The 21,827-nt window shown below is 45.9% G+C and overlaps 1 protein-coding gene across 4 annotated transcripts in view; it reads left to right on the top strand.

Annotated features, from left to right (window-relative positions):
• The window catches only part of GTF2IRD1 (GTF2I repeat domain containing 1), a 1,036,986-nt gene that overhangs the window by 240,036 nt on the left and 775,123 nt on the right, over nt 1–21,827 (top strand). Inside the window, exon 1 of one of the 4 annotated variants that reach the window (XM_085649790.1) lies at nt 10,844–10,930. The exons of the other annotated variants lie outside the window; for them this stretch is intronic. The gene's annotated coding sequence lies outside the window, so the exon portion shown is untranslated. Of the gene's footprint in view, nt 1–10,843; nt 10,931–21,827 lie in introns of those variants that run through there. 4 annotated transcript variants of the gene reach the window in all.

Here is a 21,827-nt window from a genome sequence, read left to right on the forward strand (position 1 = left end):
AATATGTAATTTAGGATGAAAACCTTGATGGGGCACGACATGCCCATACTTGTGTACAGGGGCGCAACTAGACCCGAACTTCGGGTGGGGGCTAACACTCCCATCCATGCTGGCCCTAGCACTGGTCGCACACAGTACAACGGTCTGTTTTGGCACCCCCTCCCCCATTTTCTCCTTCTCCACGAATTTCCTCACTACCACTCACCAACAATGCACCCTATCTCTCTATAGCACCTTTATGGCAAACATTTCATTTTTTATAGCGCTACTCATAGTTTACTCACACTCAGTTCTTTGATCTGCATGGTACACATTCTTTGTAGCAGGCACATTAAACCTCTGCGCTGTGTGGGTGGCAGGAGTACCCATGTGAGTGCAGGGTGAGCCATACAACAGTGTGAGAGTAGTGTAAGAAGAGTGACTGCAGGGTGAGTGAGATGACCATATGAATTTGGGTGCGGTTGTAAGTGCAGAGTGGGACAAATGAATGTATGGTTAGTGATGGTCTTTATTTGAGTGAGTTTGCAGATTGAGCAGTAATGGGGACATGTGAGTGAAGTGTTGCATGAGTGCAGGGTGAGTAGTATGCTCATGTGACTGCAGGGTGAGGTACAGGGTGAACAGCACAAGTGCATTGTGAGTGCAGAGTGATCACTGTCTGTTCAGGGTGATCGGGTGATCGGTGTGAGTGCATGGTGATCAGTGTGAGTGCATTGTGATCGCTGTGAGTGCAGGGTAAGCATGAAAGTGAAGGGCGAGAATGAGGAGCGAATTGTCTGAATGCAGGGTGCATTCCCAGACACTTGAAGTAACTCAGCAGGTTATTGACGGCAGCGTAGGGTTTCAGATATGTTGAACTATTAATTGTGTTCTAGGGCTGCCCGAATGGTCCATGACTGATAATAAAATGGAACAAAGACATAAAAGTCACATTACAAATGTATACATACTTATTTATTTATAAGCATATTTAGTGTCAAGACAAGCAATTTGCAGGCTGGCTGGCACTTTTAGGTCTCGCCTGAGCGAGCACGCATTCTGTGCTCTACGAGACTTTTTGTAAGGGGCTTCAAAAATCTGACCACACGCTTGTGCATGTGGTCAGATTTTTAGGTCTCGCCTGAGCCAGCGCATGCGCTGCTCTGGCGAGACTTTTAGTAAGTGGGTTTCAGAAAATGCTACCACACGCTTTTGCGTGTGGCATAGAGCTTGCGGTTACGCGTTCCGTAATGGGTCATTAAGTGCGTCGCTCAGGGGCACCCTTACAGCCCGCGATCACTTTCGTGGCCGCGTCACTGTCACGGCCGCGCGGCCAATGCTTGCTTTTTTATGATTTTAAGTTAACTACCATTTCATTTAGGTGTTGTGTTTATCTGAGTGTTCTTCATTAACAAACATTCGATAATGGTGAGATTCAATCAACCACGGTATGATCAAGCTTTCAATAATCTAGTGTGCGTAATACGACCCTTGTGATTCTGACATTCACTTTGAAAATGTCGTGTGCATGAAGTGCTGTACGTCCACCGCGTGAGCAATAACAGGCTCTACCTGTCCGCTTCACTATCTGGGTGGAGTTTGCCCTGGGCCTTTCCGTGACTTTCCGCTCGCACACAGAGCGGAGAAGAAAGTGACAAGCAGAGGGATCATTGAGGTAAGAAACCATTTCGAACATTATAAGAATATGGTGGTCAGGATTGAGTTGGTTACTAAAAAACATGTTTTTACAGTGCTAGCTGTTGCAGATTTCCTAGATAAATGAGAATTGCTATAAATACACGTCTTGTTACTGTGAAAGAGAAAGTAAAAGTAGTTTGCTAAAAAGAAATGCTCTCGCCTTTCTTCTTTTCAAGCTTTCCATATACATCGTGCAAGCTCGGGCATGAGATATTATGTCACCAACTCCTTTGTGTTATGATGATAAATTTACTGACTTGCTTTTATCTTATGTGTGCGTTTGCTGCTAATGACCAACGTAAAAAACAAGCATTGGCATAACCAATATGTCTCGCCTTTGGGACCTTATAAGTGTTTAGCCATGCAACAGCTGTATAACTAAATACTTATAAGGTCCCAAAAGCAAGACCTATTGACTATGCCAATGCTTGTTGTCACAGGCTATTGGCCTTTGCGTGCGTCTTTCTAGGAAAGACAGCATGCAATTGGACAAAAAAAGGGTGCATGTCCCGCCTTTGCTCCGCCCACGGCCTAATGCTTGCGGTTACCCGCACGGGCAGCATCTGTTTTGAATTATCGTGCCCAGACACGGGCACGATAATTGAAAACAGATCGGTCGCTGTAGCGCGCGCACCACTCGTGTGCTTTTTTTACGTCTGTGGCCCTGTTTTTTGTGCAGCGTCTACAAAAAGGCGAGTCCTATTTACATTGCTGATGCGCGCGCACCACTCGTTTTCATATTTCTGGAATGTCTTGAGCTTCCTTTGGAGGAGTGGGAGAAACCGGCGCCAATAAACCGGAAGAGCAGCAAGTCCATGAGGTGAGCCCCTTCCTGCTCGTGGTGTGTGCTGTGTTTGGCTGCAGTGTTCATCCTCTGGAGTGTCGGTGTGTGCATTTTTGTCTCACTTCACTGCACTTGAGGTTCCATGTCAGGCTTTTCGGCCAACAACATAATGCATTATAGGATTTGTAGGCTTGCCTTTAACGTTGCAGGAGCTCAAAATCCATTTGCCTCTTGGTTTCTTTCACTTCTCCCTGCATATCAGTTGTTAGCAGCTTCAACACTGACCCACTGTGTGACTTTGGGCTTTGTTCTGGCCCTCTCGCTCACGTACCCAAGTACAGCTGTTAGAAGTAGGTGGAGTTAGCAGCTGTGCTTGTTCATTCGTTCACAGTCACAATCTTGGTCATAGATCAGGAACTGTCGATAGATAGATTAGCAACCGGTTTTGCTATTCCTTCGTGTCTCTACTTTAATATGTGCGCAAAACGGAACATGCGATGTGAAGTGTTTGTTAGCAGTGTTCACTCAGCTTAGACACTTTGCTCTCGGCTTTGCTCGTCTTTTCATTGTACTGTCTCTCTGGGTTCATGTCAGCAGAGTCACCCAGGGACAATAACTCCTGGGTGTCCGCAACACGCCAGTTTCTGTGACGACGACTCCTTTCCCAGTGTCTGAGACTCCCTTGTGTCAAGCTCTCTCTCGTAGTGTCCAATACTCCCTTCTGTCCGTCTCTCTCCCCCAGTGTCTCAGACTCCCTTCTGTCCGGCTCTCTGTCCCAGTGTCTGAGACCCCTTTCTGTCTGGCTCTTTCTCCCAGTGTCTGAGACTCCCTTGTGTTCAGCTCTCTCTCCTAGTGTCCAAAACTCCCTTGTGTCCAGCTCTCTCCTAGTGTCCCAAACAGCCCTTCTGTCCGTCTCTCTCCCCCAGTGTCTCAGACTTCCTTCTGTCCGTCTCTCTCCCCCAGTGTCTGAGACTCCCTTCTGTCAGTCTCTCTCTCCCAGTGTCTCAGACTTCCTTCTGTCCGGCTCTCTACCCCAGTGTCTAAGACTCCCTTGTGTCCGGCTCTCTCTCCCAGTGTCTGAGACTCCCTTGTGTCCGGCTCTGTCTCTGTGTCCAAGACTCCCTTCTGTCCGGCTCTGTCTCTGTGACCCATACTCCCTTGTGTCCGGCTCTGTCTCTGTGTCCCAGACTCCCTTGTGTCCGGCGCGCATTCTTCCAGCGCTTATTTTGTTCATGTCTCAGTTCTGAGCCTTTCTTCCTTTTTCCCTTCAAACCCCCGAGATGGCTTTAATAAAGAACGGGGCAGGTCTTTGCTCTCCTCGGCAGGATGGGGGCTGCTTTAGAAGTTACTTTAAGCAATACTCAGAGCCTGATAGGAGAACACATTTAATAACAAACTGGTTACTATGGTTCTGTCCGGCTGTAGGGCAGCGCACTGTTCTCGGCTTGTTGATAGCTGCTGTTCATTGTAGATACGGTGGGATATGATCAGCTTTTCCCAAACAAACATAAATCCGGTTTCTCTCCGCAGCCTGGAAATGGCCCTTTGTTGTAGCTGGAGCCATCTTCGTCTGTTTTTTTTTTAGACCTGCACTGATTTGTTCTGCATGGCTAAACACTTATAAGGTCCCAAAGGCAAGACCTATTGGCTATGCCAATGCTTGTTCTTTTGCTAACTTGAAGCTCTGTGGGTGTTGCGGTGCCTGCCTGTGTAAATTTAAAAGAAACTTTGTCTCCTTTCTGCTAAGAGCTAACCCTCCCAGGACTGGGTTAAACTCCTAGAGCTGAAATGCTTCAGCTGCATTGGGAGGCAGGAGGTCTCCTTTGCTGAAACTGAAAGAAAGGAACAGACAGTCATTTCAGCTGCAGTGGGAGGTAAGGAGTCTCCTCTGCTATGAAATCGCACATGAAGAAACAGGACTGTCTGTTCCTTTGCTTTCGGTTTTAGCGGAGGAGACACTGCCTCCCACTGCAGCTGAAGCATTTCAGCTCTACCAATTAACCCCCTCCTGGGAAGGTTCCATTTAAAGCACTGCTGTTAGCTCTTTACATGACAAAAGTGCAAGTTGTGCCTTATCTAGTTCCCCTCTCTCCCCCCTCCAACCCTCTGTTACCGGAGCTCGCCAATAAAAAATTCCCATTTGAAATGGGTGAAGACTTGCGACGCTTTGGGACAGTAAAAGACCAACAAAGGTAAGATCTTAGTGTGGAGTGCGCGCCCCCCCCCCCCTGAGATGGTGTGGGGCCCCCCTGGGGTGGGGCGCGCCCCACAGATTGAAGAACTCTGCTCTAAACCAAACCCATCTATGAGGATACTCTTCAAGACTGATTAATTATCAGCATCCTCTTCTCTAACAGTGAGGAGCTTGTCTCTACCTTTGTTAGCAAAGGAGAGCCACAGGATAGCTGCTCAATGCCCTTGAGGGACCTTCTGAACTTTACATGCCCTCTCCAAAGCTATGATCCATTTATGGATCTCATCCCCCTCCTGGTAAGGCGGGACTATCCCGTTCAGGTTCCTAGTATCAAAAGACGCTTCCCTGACTCTAGGTACACTAGTACTGCCACCATTGGGCTCTAGGCCCAAATTCATCCTAGCTCTCCGAACTTCCAGGGACTTCTTATCAAGGGCCATCTATTTTTGCTGGAGCTTGAGCTTGGCTCGCTCAAGTTTGAGCAGGTGGTACTCCCTCTCTAAGGAGTCCTCCCTCTTGCCAGAGGTGGAGGTCCTTATAGAAGTGTCTGAGGTATTGGAATGGACAGAGGAGGATCTAGACCTCCCCTGTACTCTTTGCACCCTCCCAGGAGGAATAAAGGGGGCCATTCCTGTAGGGAATCCATCTGTACCATCTGTACTATTCCCTGGGGGAGCAGAGTTTACCAGGGTGAAGTCATCAGAGCCCTCCTGGTCATGCTCAGAATTAAGGTCACTAGGGGAACCCCGCCTAACCCCTCCTCTGGAGCATCCCCAACCCCTGTGTCATGCCCTACTGACCTATCGGGATTCTGCAGGCCATCTTGCAGAAGTAACTCTAAGAGTTGCTTATTGTTAGGGTTGCTACCTATCTTTATCTTTCTAGCGGTACACAGGGTCCTTAGTTCCTGGAACTTAAGACCAATGTATCTAGAGGGTTGAGACCCACTGGGATCCACCACTAAAGACATAGTGACTAGGTGTAGTGTGGTGTTGCACCTATCTACCCAATGAAAACTAACCTTCCAAAGATTGGTGAAAGGGTTGTGCTGGGCCCATAACAACTTATCTAAAAGTTCAGTAGAACTTACTATTACAAAAATATTTTTATATTTGCCTAGTGCTAGTAATGGTTTTTCATTTATTCCACACCTAGATTAGTTGGTAAAACATTGCAGGCTTAAATCTCAACCGTTGCACACAAATGTAGGAGGCTGGCTAAGTATATGGTGAAGCACCTTGCACAAATCCAGACAACCCTTATGGTGATTTTAGGGGTCTTAGACAACCATAGAAAGCTCTCTTAAGTGGTAGCTGTAGAGAGCAGCCTTCCGGCATACTCCAGAAGGAGTGTGAACCAGCTAATTTTACCAGAACTAATCATCTAGTGTAGGTTAAACGAAAAAGAACCACACAGTGTAGTTATAAAAATAGTTCTATTTATTATACACACTCACTATTACATTGGTATATCTCCTACCCGGAGATATCAATACAATAACACAATATTTCAAATGTAAGACAGGTAAGTAAGCACAACTACACAGTGGTCTCCAGGGGGAGACCAAACCATATACTAAAGAAGTGGAATGCGAACTGTGACCAAAGTCAGGACTAGGACCCGAAGACTCAGATGAGCTGGGGACCCAAGGAACCACCCAAGATAAGTACCCAGGAACCTCACGGAGGCTGTGTACAGTTTTGTGCCAAACGGGAGCCAATGGCTCCCTGAACTGTCTCAAACTGGAGTTTGCAAGAAGGGCACCAAATATGCCCTTCAGTGCAGTCTGGTGGTGCTGGCAAGTACCCCCACCCCAGCCAATACACTAAGTCCTGTCTGTGAGGTGATCACACCTCCCTCTGGGAGGAAACCTATTGTTCTGTCTTCCCCTGCTCAAGTTCAGCTCAGCAGCAAGAGGACAGAAACGTGTCTGTGGTCGACAGCAGCACTAGCTTTCTGTTAGACCCTAAAAGGCTGGTACCGGGAATACAGGGGGGCCCCCAGTACATGGGATACAACACTGGAATCAGTGTTAAGATAGGATTCCACCATGTTTGATACCAAACATGACCGGTTTCATTGCAGCCAATAAATAGTTAGAGATCTCGTATTTGACTTGATGTCCACTACATGTATTAAATGGCTGACCACACTTGCAAAGCCTGGATAATCGATTTTCTGTTAGACCCTAAAAGGCTGGTACTGGGAATACAGGGGCGCACCCTAGGGGAGCCCGGCAGTACTTGCTTTGACATGCATTAAATGGCTGACCAACACTTAACATAGCCTTGAGAATCGACTCCTGGATTTGTAGAGGGGCCCTGCTCATGCAGGGGCACCCTCACACTTTTTACCAAGCACCCTGCCCTCAGGACTGAAGAGCCTGCATTCGGGGTGACTTATAGGTTTTAAGTGGAGTGACTTCAGATATAAGGAAACTTATGCAGGCTGCAATGTCAGGCTTATTGTCATATTTTGAGTGGTCTCTCATGGGTGGCATAATACATGCTGCAGTCCATGGGAGACCCCTGCTGTACCTATGCCCTGGATACCTTAGTATCATATACTGGGGACTTACATGGGTACACCAGTAGCCAATTGGGACGGTACTAAATTACTTACCAATGTCAAATGTAGGGAGGAAGCAGAGTGACTGGGGTCCTGATTAGCAGGATTCCAGTCAGACTAGTCAGAAAACAGAATAACACCAGTAAAAAGTGGGGGTAACCATGAAAGCAGATCCTACTTTCCTATACCACTCCTGTCCAGTGAGGTGCAAAACGACACCCCAGAGCATGACCATTTCCTCCAAAAGTGGGGCACAGTGGTCTCCCGAAAGCACTATTACTCCAAATTCAATATGGCTAAAGTCCCAGCCTGACAGGCAAGATCTAACTAAAGCAACCTCCAGGATGGCTAATCTCAGTATTCTCCCTCCCCCTGGTATCTGCCCATTCCTTATCTTTACTTAAGCTTGCCACCTGGCTAGGTTCATAGAGTAGGAATGTAAATGAAACTGGTTTCTCCTACCTGTCTCCTCCTTCTATTGAAGATTATTGTTTACGATCCCTCCTCCTGACTCTGGCATTCTTATGTAGCAGAACCCTGCCCTCCCAGAATTGTTCCTTCACCCAAGGGGCTACTTATCACCTCATCAAAGCAGCCTGGCTAATATGCTTAACTCTGTCTGATCAAGACAGAGCACTGGAAGGCTGAATTTTGGCTTACAGATGAGAAAGTTCTATAACTTCTTGTCTGTACATTTTAGGACAAATTCAACAATAGCATATTTTTGCATTTATCATACCATTCTAGTAAGTCCTTGAATGATATTTTTATGATTCTCCTATCGGTAATTATTAGTTAATAACTTCTTGCCGTGTTAACCTATATGGCTGGGGATCTGCAATCGGGAAAATAAATGGGCAATTTCTCCAATACCAGGGCTTTTGGAAAATCTTTTATAAGGACCCTGCCAATATCTTCAGGACCCCCCACCTTTGGAACAGCTACGGGAGACTTTAGGGGTTCTGAATATGTACAAATATTGCTGATCTTCACTCCACAGTGCTCCTAGCACAAAAGTCGATTTTGGGAGGCAAGTTACTACAATATGGGGAGTGAAATGTGCAATTTCACTAAACCCAAGGCAAACCCCTCAACCCACCCACCACTGGGACACCAACCCAAGACCCTAGGGGTACCTAATATGCCAAAACATTGTAGTTTATTGATTTTTAAGTGCCCCAAACACCAAAGTTGAGTTTGGGCGCAATTTGCATTTTATAAGCATTCCTGCAACACAGGGCTGCTTTTAAACTGGCCTCCGGCCTCAGCAGTGCGCACATGCAAGTGCAGAAAGGGATGTTGGCCTCTAAACTCACATGCCCTATTATATACAAGGGACTTAAAAGTAATTTTGATCTCCATGCCCTATTATGTATTAGGGCCTTATAGGGGAGGTCATGGCAATCATAAGGGTACCCTAACCCGTAGTGTACCCTGGTGTATGGTGGTGTATTCACTGTATTCTAAGTGTGTTTTTAGTATAGCACAGGCCCTTGGCGTGGTTAAGCCGAGCCTAGGGACAGTCAGAGCCAGTTACCACCAGTACCAGTCAGCAAAATAAATGGGTGTGCCCAGGGCTCAAGGATAAATTTGCAACAAAGGATATCTTGGTTCCTGATTGGCTAATGAACTGTTCTTCCTTTCCCTGGGCTTTATGGGATATTAAGTCTTTTGCTGTTAATCTTGACATTGCTGCTGTTAAGATAAATGAAGAAAGAATAGCTTAATCCTTGCCTATGGTCCTGACATAGAATTATCAGATTCGTTAAGTACCTTCAAACTCGTATTTCTGACTCATGCATAAACAGGAGTTTACACACAGGTCGTAATTAACCGACCCACTCGTAATCACGCCCGCATAGTTCTGCACTTCATAAAGGGAGATTCCACAGTATGAGTTTCCCTCTGCTCCAAGGTGAAACAAATCATGTGGGTATGATAATGATCGCACTTGTTTTAGTCCAGATTCGGTTGCAAATCCCAATTTACGCCTGATTTGGGCTAACAACAAGATTACTGATGAGGTCCTGTCTTATGTCAATGCTAGTCAGGATCTGTACTTTAGGAGCTATAGTTAATTTCATTAATATTCTCTTTTACCAGAAGAATCTTTTCTACAATTAAAGTCTGAAATAAGGGAAATCAAAAATATCAGTTCTACCTTTTTTTTTTGTTTTTCCTAATTAGCCTCAGATTGCCTTTCAAGCACCTCCATCCGGAACCGCCCTTTATCATGTCGTGAGAACAAGGTTCTGATACTCGCCATAATTATCAAGAGACCTGCCAATTGCACTTCATATAGCCAGACTTCCTGTCTTTCGACTCTCTCACCCATCAACCATACCTTAAGTACTGACCTTCCATGAGAGATATGAGAGATTTAGAATTGGCTTGTGCATTTTTTTGAGGTCTGCTTTTTTTTGGCATAATCATTGGACTGCCCTTCCTACCTCTCCAACCATTCCACTACAGGACGCCAAAAGGCATACCTTCTCCTATCTAGGGATGTTGCGTCCAGATTTAAATTATATCTCAATGATGTTTTCCACTCTTTAAAAGTAGGAGAAAGGGGGTTAGTCCACTTTTTACATAACTCTCTTCTTGCCAACATCATAGCATAAAATATTAATTTTTGTTCATCTCTAACTAACTCCCTGTCCATCCCAAAAAATATTAGTAGACGGCTTACTTGAATCTGTTTCTTCAGAATTTCAGCCTAGGCTCTACACACCTCTCCCCAAACTACCTGAATATTTGGACACCCCATGAACATATGTATATCATTCGCCAACTTCAAACCGCATTTGGTGCATGCCATCTCTCCTCTGTTCCCAACCTTTGACAGCTTATTCGGAGTCCAATAAACTTTATAGATAGAAAAAAGGTGGTTTCTCTTTAAATAGGCTGGTTTGATAATTTTATAAAGTGTAGTAAAGGATACTTGCCATTATTTTTCCAGCGTTGCTCCAGGCAAGTCCATCTCCCATAACTCTTTTGGCTGGGTAAACTCCCCCTCCGACTCTTCCATCATTCGCCAGTACCAGCAAGATGTTTCCTTCTTCCTGGGGTTGTCCAAAATCAGCATTTCCTCCAGTTCATTGGTTCCTCCTATCTTATTTTCTGATGCTTGAACCCAACTTTGAATTTGGAGATACTTAAATCTTGAAACACGATAGTTTATATTATTTTGATAAATCTCCCATGAAATCATCCGTTTTCCTTCTAATAAATCCTCCCATCTTTCCACTCCAGCTTTCCTTAATGCCCGGCAAGTTTGTCTTTTGTCCATTCCGGTGATCCAGGCAAGTCCCAAATAGGAGCCAAGTTACTGTAATACATCCATTTCAATCTCCTTCTAATTCTGTACCAGGTTTCTGCCACTCCTCTGAGAATCTTCAGCCTAACTTTTTAAAAATATCTGGGATCTGCATATTTCATCATAAATCCAGAAGGCCCTCCCTCTACCTCTTTTAGCAGTCCTGTAAACAGCTTACCTATTTCTGAATCTGATGTCCTATCCAGGAGCATCCTATTATTCTTAAGCTGAAACGCCCATGCATCTAGTTGCAAATCTGGCAAAGTCAAGCCTCCTTTCTCTTTCCTCCTCCGCAGCTTTTTCCACGATATTCGGGATCCTTTGGTTGCCCAGATGAAGGATCCAATCTTACCCTGCAACTTCATGAGCCCCGCTTCTTTAAACGGCAAAGGTAAGGCATTAAAAAGGAAGGTCAGCTTTGGTAATAAGATAATTTTTACTAAATTCACTCTACCAACGATAGTCAGTGCATCCAACTTAACATTAAATCACACATTTCTTTTTTCACCCTGTTAAAATGAGTTTCTGCTAATTTGTTGATATCTTGAGTCACTCTGGCTCCCAAATATCTCATTTCAGTTGTAGTTTTTTCTGCCCCTCTGTCTAGGTTCCACACCATAATCTCTGATTTATCTCTGTTTATTTCGTACCCTGATACTTTCCCAAATTTTTCTGCAATTTTTACTACATACTTCATTGTGTTCTCAAGATCCGCCGTATATATCAACCGGTCATCGGCATATAATGCCAGCTTCTTGACCCAATCGTTGCATTGGAAAGGGATTATCTACGGCTCTGACCTCAGTTTTTTTACTAATGGTTCCATATATAGATTAAACAATAATGGAGACAACGGACATCCTTGTCTTGTCCCTCTCTTTATATTAAAAGCTGATGTTAATTCTCCATTTACTAAAACTCTTGCCTTTGGTGACTTATAGAACCCAGCAATTGTTCTGCAGAACCTATCACCCAATTTAGCAGTTTCCATAACGGATGCCAAGAAAGCCCAATTTACACGATCGAATGCCTTGTTGGCATCCAAGGCAATAACTGCTAAGGGTGCATTATTTGTTTCTGCAGAATCTATTGCCCCTATCAGAGAGTAAGTTAACTCATGTAGCGACCTTCCTTGTATAAAGCCTTTTTGATCTATGTGAATCAAATCTCCCATTAGGCCTTTAAGTCTGTCTGCCAAGATTTTTTTAAAAATCTTGTAAACACAATTTAAAAGCGACACCTGCCTATAAGATTCACATCTATTTTTACTCTTTCCTGGTTTTAAGATTAGTGAGATTGTAGCTTCCAACCAGGATTCTGGTTGGGATGACCCTTGCATAAATAACTCATTAAATAATCTTTTCAAGATTGGGGTCAGCACCTCTTTTAGTGTAGTGTAGACTTCTAAGGGCAGGCTGTCTGGACCCGATGCCTTCCCCCGCTGCCCTTCAGTGCTTGTTCTACCTCCCCCTCCTGGATTTGAGTGTTCAGTAAAGCGTTTTTTTCGTCCTCCAATGACACTATCTCCCCCTCTCTAAGCCACCTATTTCTATCCTCTTCAGATGACACCAATCCTTCTTCATACAGAGTACCAAAATAATTATAGAAAGCCTCTTCAATCTCTTTTCTATTCGTTGAATCCTTGCCCGTATTCTGACATTTAATTTCTTGTATTAAATTTCTCACCTGGTCTTTTCTTGTCTGCCAAGCTAGCAATTTTCCACAATTTTCCCCATATTCAAACTGTGTTAGCTTGCTTGTCTCCCACCTTTACCTCACCCTCTTATCCAGAATGCCTGAAAGTTTAATTTTCAAGTATGTTAATTCAATCTGTTTGGCCTCCCTCTGACTATTGTTAACCAGTTCTCCTTCTAGTACTCTTATCCTTTTCTCCACTTCTCCTATCTCTTCCCGAAGAACTCTCCTCTTCCCAACCGCATAGTTTATTAACATGCCCCTCAAGTACGCTTTGTAAGAATCCCATACCACCCAAGCCGACACTGAGCCCCAATTAAAATTAAAAAATTCTACTGTATCTTCCTCTAATCTCCTCACAATTTCTTTATCTAACAACAGGGTGCGGTCTAATGTTCATCTTGGGGGGAACCTTTCTTCCTTGAGGCAAATCTCCAATAGAATTGCCGAGTGATCAGACAAGTGAATCCCGATATGTGCAATACTCCTGACTTGTTCCCCCAGACCTAAATCTAACAAAATATAGTCTATCCTAGACTGGTGGTGATATTTCTTATTTGCATACGTATATTCTTTTTTATCTCCCATCCTCCATCTCCAACCATCATGTAATCCCAATTTCTTCATCATAGATTTTATCTGCCTCCTCATTTTTGAGTTGCACCTGCTCTACTACCTGCCGATCTATCTAAGGTACTATCCAATGCCACATTGAAATCCCCCGCCCAAATAATTGGGTCTGAGGAGCAAGATAGCTCTGCTAATAACTCTTAATAACTCTTGAAGTGGTACTATGTCATCCACATTCGGCCCGTAATATCCTGCTAACATAAAACTATGTCCCCTCACTTTCAATTTAACTGCGACCCATCTGCCACCTGAGTCTGAGTTGCTTTGTATAATAGAAATGTTTGGGTCTTGTTTTACTAATATCACTACTCCTTTAGTTACTATAGTTTGCTTAGTGCACACCATTTGCTGCACCCATTTTTTGGACTTAAATACTTTCTTGCACTCTTTCTCTGACAAGTGTGTCTCCTGAAGCAAATCTGGGCATTACAGTCTTTTATATACTGGAGGATACGCTCTCTTCTCATCCAGGGGATACTCATCAATAGTCATAATCTATGAATAATCCCCACCCATATGCGGGATAGAAAATAAATATATATATGCATATGTGTAAACATATACATGCAGCCTAAAATGTTTCAAACATGGCAAAAATGCTGAAATTGAATAGGTTTGCATTGTAGTACCCCTAACCCAAAAGGAAAAAAGGAAGCACTAAACAATTGTCATACAATAATGCTTTATTGCCATCAAGCAAACTTGTAATTGCAGGCATTTGCCTGTAGGCTGCAGCAGAGTACTAAGAAACAAAGAAAACTGACACCTTGCCTTTAAGGCATTAGAGTAGGGGTACCGTGCCTTTAAGACCTGCAGGAGACCCATTGATCCCATGATGCACCACAGGTGGCAGTTAGGTCAGTTCTTTTTTCCGGCTCCTTCTATGAGGATCCTGGAGCTTGAGCTCTTCAGTTTTTGACTGAAAGTGATTTATTTGATATTTTCTTATTCTACTGTTTTTTTGGTCTTACCACTAATTTTTTCCAGTCAGAATGCCTGCCTTATTCAGGAAATGCCCTTCCTGTGGCAATAAGATGGCACTGGCAGATCCACACTCTGTGTGTATTGTGTGTCTTCCATCCTCACACAATCCTGACCAGTGTCCCCACTGCCAGAAATTTTCCAGGCGGACTCTGCGTGACAGAGAGCGCATAAGACTTCATGCCTAGCTGCAGAAGGACAGGAGCCATCATTGAGGTGACCATGGAGTCTTCAAACCACCTTCTTCAAGCAAACAACACCGAAAACGGCGACATACCACCTCTCCTGAGTCCAGAATGAAGAAGGTAACAGGAGATTCGCCGTCTACGTTGACGGCGTCGTCGAAGAGACCCAGACACTCTTCAGCGTCGAGGAATAAATCACCATCTCGATGTCGAGATTCTCCGCCGCATGCAAGTAAGTCGGCGTTGAGGCACAGCACTTTAGGCTCGAAGGCTGTGGGTCCTGACAGACCTGAAAAGTCTCCGTCGACGTCGAGGCTTCCGTCGACGTCGAGACACTCTCCGCCACCCTTTGAGGGGGTCGGCGTCGAGAGTCACGACGGCGAACATCTCGCAGCAAGTGGGCTTGTCGACGTCGAGAGCTTCGTCAAAGTCCCATCACTGGACGTCAAGAAGATCGACGCCAACTCGGTGCCATGGGAGATCGGCGTCGAGATCACCAGGTCGACGGCGGAAGTCGACGTCGAGGTCTCCACATCGCCGTAGGCGATCGATGTCGAGATCACCAGGCCGACGGCGAAAGTCGACGTCGAGGTCTCCACATCGCCGTTGGCGATCGACATCGAGACCACCGTCGAGAGCGGAATGGCGTTTCCATAGCAGATCCTCTCGATCGACGCCGATGGTGACGCAGACTTCATCGATATCGAGGCATTCGACGTCGAGGAACAAAAGTGCAGCGGCCACAGAGGAGATGTCCTCTGGGGACCAGTCTTCATCCCCAGGACTGCATATTGTACAAATTTTCCCGGATAAATCTCCTAAAGCTGGAGAGAAGTACCGTCTGTCGCCTCACTGCCTGGAAGGTGTTGGGACAGGTGGCTGCAGAAGTCTAGGCTTTGACTACTCTCGCACTTACTCGCCTGCTAGGATCTCTCCTCAGAGAAGCAAGTCTCCCCTCAGAAGACCAAGATCGCCTTCCAAGCACCGATCACGGTCCAGGGGTCGTCGGTCTCCCCCCAGAAGACCAAGATCACCTTCTAGGCACCTATCAAGGTCCAGGGGTTGTCGCAGCTCTCATCGTGACCATCCCCATAAGAGAAGACGCACGAGATCGCCCACATGGTCTTCCTCCACGAGGTCTTCGGTCCGGGACTATTCAACGACCTTCTGCTCGACTCCTCCATCGCCGTTGTCTCCCATCGATGACATCGCGACCTTCTCAGATGCCCTAGGTAGGGGTGCGCAGAAACTGAACATCACTTTGCATACCCCTGTAGTTCCTACATCTGTCATCTTCGACACCTTACACCATCGCACAGCTCCTAGACAGCTGCATCCTTTGGTGCCAGGACTCTTGGAACCAGCTATGGCCACATTCCTCACCCCTGCTACAGTGGGCTCTGTACCATCCAGAATTGCCAAAAAGTATAAGGCTCCAGCCGAGGATCCCTTATTTCTCAGAGCTGATCCACCAGCGCACTCTGTCATTATGGCGGCAGCCATGAGGTCTCACTCAGCGTCTGTGTCATCTTCTGTCCCCCCAGAGAAGGACAGTAAGCAGATGGACTCCTATGGCAGAAAAATGTGCAATAGGTCGGCTTCTTCCATGAAGATTGCAAGTGCCTCAGCCCTTCTGTATGCGGTATGACAGGTCTCTTTGGGACTCCCTCTCAAGGTTCACCGAAAAGCTCCCCAAAGAAGACCAACAGGACTTCAGCGAAATTCTACAAGAAGGTGGGCTTGTAGCCAATCAAGTTATAAGTGCGGCAGCGGACACTTCAGATCTCGCCGCACATGGTTACTCCCATGGCGTCTGTTCACGGCGCTCAGCTTGGCTGCGCCTCACAGGCCTCAAGCCTGATGCACAGAAAAAGATTCTAAATCTCCCATTTAATGGCTCTTCCTTGTTATGGGCTCACGCCGATGAGGAAATGAATAAAATGAAGACAGAGCTGGATACTGTCAAGGCTGTAGGTCTGGAGAAACGCAAAGAATACGGGAAGCGCTTTTGTCAGGGCGACAAACGTTCCTTCCAGCAGAGGGTTCAAACCCCTCAATGGTCCTCCCAGAACCAGCAGAGGTCCCAATTCCAGCAGAGGGGTCGTGGCAGAGGAAGAGGGAACACCAAGCAGCAACAGTCCACCACTAAGCAGCCTCCCAAACAGTGAGGCATTGCTTCCTCCGCCACCGTTTGCCACTCCGGTAGGAGGGAGTATCATGTGGGAAACCATAACAAGAGACAAATGGGTGCTGAATATTGTGCAGCATGGTTACTTGCTAAGGTTCAAATCTTCCCCTCCGCAAGTGCCCCCGCAATTGAAGCACCTTCCTCAACTTCAAAGTCGGCTTTTACAGGACGAAGTATCTATCCTCATCTCCAAGAGGGCCATAGAGGAGGCCCCACCTCTCCAAAGAAACCAGGGGGTATACACCCGCTATTTCCTTGTCCAAAAGCAAGGAGAAGCCAAAGAGTACAGACCTATCCTCGACCTGCGCCTGCTGAACAGGTTTATCAGAAAGGAAAAATTCCGAATGCTAGCCCTGCACCAAATCTTTCCGCACCTTCACTAGGGAGACTGGATGTGTGCCATCGACCTGCAGGACGCCTACTTCCACATTCCTGTCTCAGTGAAACATCGCAAATTTCTCAGGTTTCAGGTCTCTCGTCACCACTACCAGTATCGAGTGCTTCCGTTCGGCCTCAAATCCGCCCCACGTTCATTCTCCAAGTGCATGGCGGTAGTGGCTGCCTTCCTCCGCAGGCAGAAGATCTTCGTCTATACATACCTAGACGACTGGCTCCTCAAAAGCTCCACACATGTGCTACTCCAGAGCCATCTTTCATACTGCCTCAACCTGCTACATTCCTTGGGGTTGCAAGTCAACTACAAGAAGTCGGTCCTCAATCCCACTCAACGGATACACTATCTGGGCGCCTCCCTGGACTCCACTGAGGCAAGCGTGTGTCCTTCGGAGGAGAGGTTGTCATCAGTGCTTCTCAAGTGCCACACTCTTCTCGACACTGCACTTCCCACAGCCAGGCAAGTGTCTTCACTACTGGGATCGATGGCCTTGTGCATCTACATTGTGCCCAATGCACGCCTTCACATGCGGCCTCAACAACAGGCACTCGAAGATCAATGGTCTCAGAGGTCAGGTCGCTGGGAAGATCGTATCTCTCTGCACCAAGCTGCCAGAGACTCCATCAGATGGTGGATTAAACGTTCTCACCTGCTGCAAGGGGTCCCTTTTCATCAGACGCCTCCAACACAGAAAGTGGTCACAGATGCCTCAATGCAAGGCTGGGGAGCTCATATGGGCCCGCTTCAGGTACAAGGTCTCTGGTCCGAGACAGAAAGAAGTTATCACATCAACTTCTTGGAGCTACGGGCGGTCCATCTGGCGCTCAAATCCCTGTATCTGTCTCTTCAATCCAGCCACATTCAGATTCAGACAGACCACACAAGAACTATGTTCTATCTGAACAAGCAAGGAGGCACCAGGTCACGAGTCCTGTCTCTGGAAGCCCAATCCATTTGGCAGTGGCTGCTGGCGAGAGGTCTCTCAATCGTCGCAATCCACCTTCCAGGAACCCTGAATGTGTAGGCAGACGGCCTCAGCAGAGACTTCGTAGAAGCGCACGACTGGGTGCTCAACGAAGACGTCGCTCAAGAGGTCTTCCGGCAATGGGGAGTGCCGGACATTGATCTATTCGCAGACGCGGCAAACACGAAATGCCCCGTCTTTGCGTCCAGATTCCCCCAGCAGGAATCACGGGGGAATGCACTTTTGATCAGCTGGTCGCAGACATTGCTGTATGCTTTTCCTCCGCTCCCTCTAATCCCGGTGGTCATACAGAAGTTCTACAGGACCAACACCAGAATGATCCTGATAGCGCCGGAGTGGCCACACCTGTGGTGGTACCCAGATCTCCTCCAACTGTCAGAGGTTCCACACCAGAGGCTGCCCTGCCGCCCGGACTTACTGACCAAGAATGGGGGGAGAGGGTTTCATCCCAACCTCCCCTCCCTTCGGTTGACTGCATGGCTCCTGAGGTCATCCAGTGCGGACATCTAGACCTTTCGGCTGACTGTATCGACATTCTTAGAGAAGCAAAGAGGCCCTCCACCAGAAAGTCTTAGGCTTTCAAATGGAAGAGATTTTACCTTTGGTGTAGGGACAACGCTCTTGATCCGACTCAAGGTCAAGAGCAAGTGATTCTTCCATACTTACTGCACTTGGCAAGGTCAGGCCTGAAGTACCCCTCCATCAGGGTCCACTTAGCTGCTTTCACAGCTTATAGAAAGTCTCCTACCCAGACCTTATTCTTTCAACTGTCTGTGGTCAAATATTTCCTAGAGGGGCTTAAGAAAGAGTTTCCACCAGTGAGGTCCCCTCCTCCTCCCTGGGAGCTTAACATTGTCCTCACCAAATTGATGGGTGCTCCTTTCGAGCCCATTCATAAGGCACCTTTGGAGCATTTGACCTGGAAGGCTGCTCTCTTAGTAGCCATCACTTCAGCCCGCAGGGTAAGTGAGATTCAGGCCCTGTGCTGCAAGGTGCCTTACACTGTTTTCCACGCCAATAGAGTGGTGCTGCGGACTCATCCGAGTTTCCTGCCCAAGGTGGTCTCGGATTTTCACATCAATCAGATAATCACATTGCCCACTTTCTTTCCTCAGCCAACTACTCCCCCGGAGATAGCTTTACATTCTCTAGACTTCCGGAGGGTATTGAAGTTTTACCTAAATAAAACCCTTCCACTTAGGAAGTCTGACCGGCTCTTTGTCAATTATGGTTCAACAAATACCGGGCTGGCTGCTTCCAAAAGATCTATTTCTAGATGGATTGTCTCCTGTATAGCCTTGACATACCAACTAGCCAACAAGGTTCTGCAGGGCAGACCACGAGCAAACTCTACCAGAGGGAAAGCTTCTACAACAGCTCTCCTTCGCAACATTCCTATATCTGAGATTTGTAAGGCGGCTACATGGCACTCGATACATACCTTTACACGTCATTACTGCCTAGATTTAGATGCACAGGCTGATGCCCAGGTGGGGCAGGCCTCTTTAAGAAATTTGTTTGCATAACTGCTGTTTGAATGTGATGTTACTTCATGTTCTATATGCTCTGTTGCTCGTCCGCGAGACTTTGGGTATGGGCTTGCTTCTCTTTTCATAGATTATGACTATTGATGAGTATCCCCTGGATGAGAAGGATTAGTTACTTACCTGTAATCCTAGTTCTCATCCAGGGGTATACTCATCAAAGTCATAAGCGACCCACCCACCTCCCCGGACGAGCATTCTCTTCAAGTTATTGTTTATTGATTGCAGATCTACTCAGGTGCATATGCACTGTCAAAAAGAACTGACCTAACTGCCACCTGTGGTGCATCATGGGAGCAAGGGGTCTCCTGCAGGTCTTAAAGGCACGGTACTCCTACTCTAATGCCTTAAAGGCAAGGTGTCAGTTTTCTTTTTTTCTTAGTACTCTGCTGCAGCCTACAGGCAAATGCCTGCAATTACAAGTTTGCTTTATGGCAATAAAGCATTATTGTATTACAGTTGTTTAGTGCTTCCTTTTTTCCTTATGGGTTAGGGGTACTACAATGCAAACCTATGTAATTTCAGCATTTTTGCCATGGTTGAAACATTTTAGGCTGCATGTATATGTTTTTACATATGCCTATGTATATGTATATATATATGTATTTTCTATATGCTCCAGGATTCCGCACATGGGCGGGGATTATTCTTAGATTATGACTTTGATGAGTATAGCCCTGGATGAGAACTAGGATTACAGGTAAGTAACTAATCCTCGTTGGCCTCACACTTAACCCATTAACGTTCCAAGATAAAAAATTTAAAGTCCATCTTTGTCTCTCTCCCATATTTCTATTCTAATGAGCATCTTAACTAGCAAACCTGAGACTTCAGAGGCTTTGTTTATTTTTTTCCCTAATGCTCCCCACCCCGTGACCCCTTTCTTTTCCCCTCTCCCCCATGAAGAACCTTCCCCCCTTTCTAATGGCCTAGACCTAAAACCTAAGCCTATGGGTTTTCCCCCAGGTGTGTTTCAATCTTTGTCTTACGTCTACATTCTAATTTTACATTGCAACCACTATTTGTTACTCTTCCTGTCTAACTACCTACAAGAAATCTGTTGAGAATTTATTTACAAACTATTTACAAGACCTTATAAAGTCATCTACTTCGCTCACTCTAAAATTATGCATTTTATTATTCAGCATAACTTTTAACACAGCTGGAAATTTCATCTGCACACTGGCTCCTAGCTCCTTCAATTGGTCCATTCTCTTTCCCAACTTCCACTGTCTGTTGGAAGTGATATAGGAAATGTCTGACCTTATTTCACAAGATATTCCATCTACCTTTACTGTTTTCATTTTCAGAGCTCGGGATAACGCCTTTTCTTTCAGGGAGTAAGTCAGAAAATTTACCAAGATTTTCCTGGATTTACGTCTATTTGGATTAAGCCTGAAAGGATCCCTGTGTATTCTCTGTATGTCCCTCCCCAACTCTTGTTCCGTCTCTTCTAATTGAAGCCCTGTTTTCAGCAACTTAATTATCCAAGCCTTTAAGTCATCTCCTTCTGCCCCTTTTGGGACATTTAGGATTCGCAAATTATTTCTCCTTTGATTGTTCTCCATCCTTTCCTCCCATTCCCGGCGCACATGCTCTCTCGATCTCAAGCCCTTTATTTCTTCCTCATTTATCTGTATCTTACCCTTGAGTTCCTGTACTGTCTCTTCCAGCACTGTTGTTCTTCCTGTAAGATCATCAAATTTCTTTTCTAACACCTCACAATTTAATCTCTTTTTGATTCCCTTCAGACACCTTAAACCTGCTTCTAATCTCAGATGTAAGTGTCACTATCAAATTCCCCAGGCCTGCTCCCTCCATGTTAGGTTCTTGCCCCTTCCTGCCTTGAATTTTCTCTTTTTTCTCTTTTGTATTCAGTGTCTGGCCCGGGTAAAGTTACTCTATCTCTCCCCTCTCCTTAGTTCATCCTTCTTTCTCTAACATTGGGTGGGTGGTGGAGTTATCGCTTTTCTCTTCTTGATCCTTTTCTTGTAGTACCATGAAGCTGTTAGGGCTGTGCACATCACTCCATTCTCCCGGTGAATTTTCCAATTCATGATCTAACTGTTCTTCCATATTCTTAACGGTCTCCTCCTTCATCCCCATCTCACTGTCTACCGTCCTCCCTTCCCTCAATGTTAATGTCCTAGGCAGCACTTTAAAAAAGGTCCTAAGTGAGGGAGTGACCTTCACGTTTACTTTCTGAGATTTACTCATATGCTGTTGTGTCCACTTCTCTTTCCTGTCAGCTCTTTGTTCTCTTTTTATTGGAATTCTTACCTGGGGTGTTTTAAGCTCTAAAATTTCTCTCTCCTCCCCACCTTCACCTCCATCACTTCCACCGCCACCCCCTTCTTTACCTCTATATACCCCTTGTCCTGCCGAGATTTTATCCGGCTTAATTCTCCTATTGTAGGAGATCTCTACTCTCTGTTTCAGGCTTGACTTTTTATTCTTGCCCCCTTTAGGCTTCTTTTTCACTTCCTCCTCCTTTTTTCTCGAATTCTTCTGTACAGACTGCTTTTCTTCTGTATTTTTCCCCTTGCTTTCTGGAGTTTCTATTCCCCGCTCTTCGATAACTGTAGTTTGTACATTTCGACTCTCCTCCTCCTCCTCCTCCTCGAAACGGTATTCTTGCTGCCGCCTTCCTGCCTCTTTTAACTTCTAGCGCGGCTCCGAACCACCG

Source organism: Triturus cristatus, chromosome 3_2 (genome assembly GCF_964204655.1).
Source record: "Triturus cristatus chromosome 3_2, aTriCri1.1, whole genome shotgun sequence".
Lineage (NCBI taxonomy): Eukaryota > Metazoa > Chordata > Amphibia > Caudata > Salamandridae > Triturus > Triturus cristatus.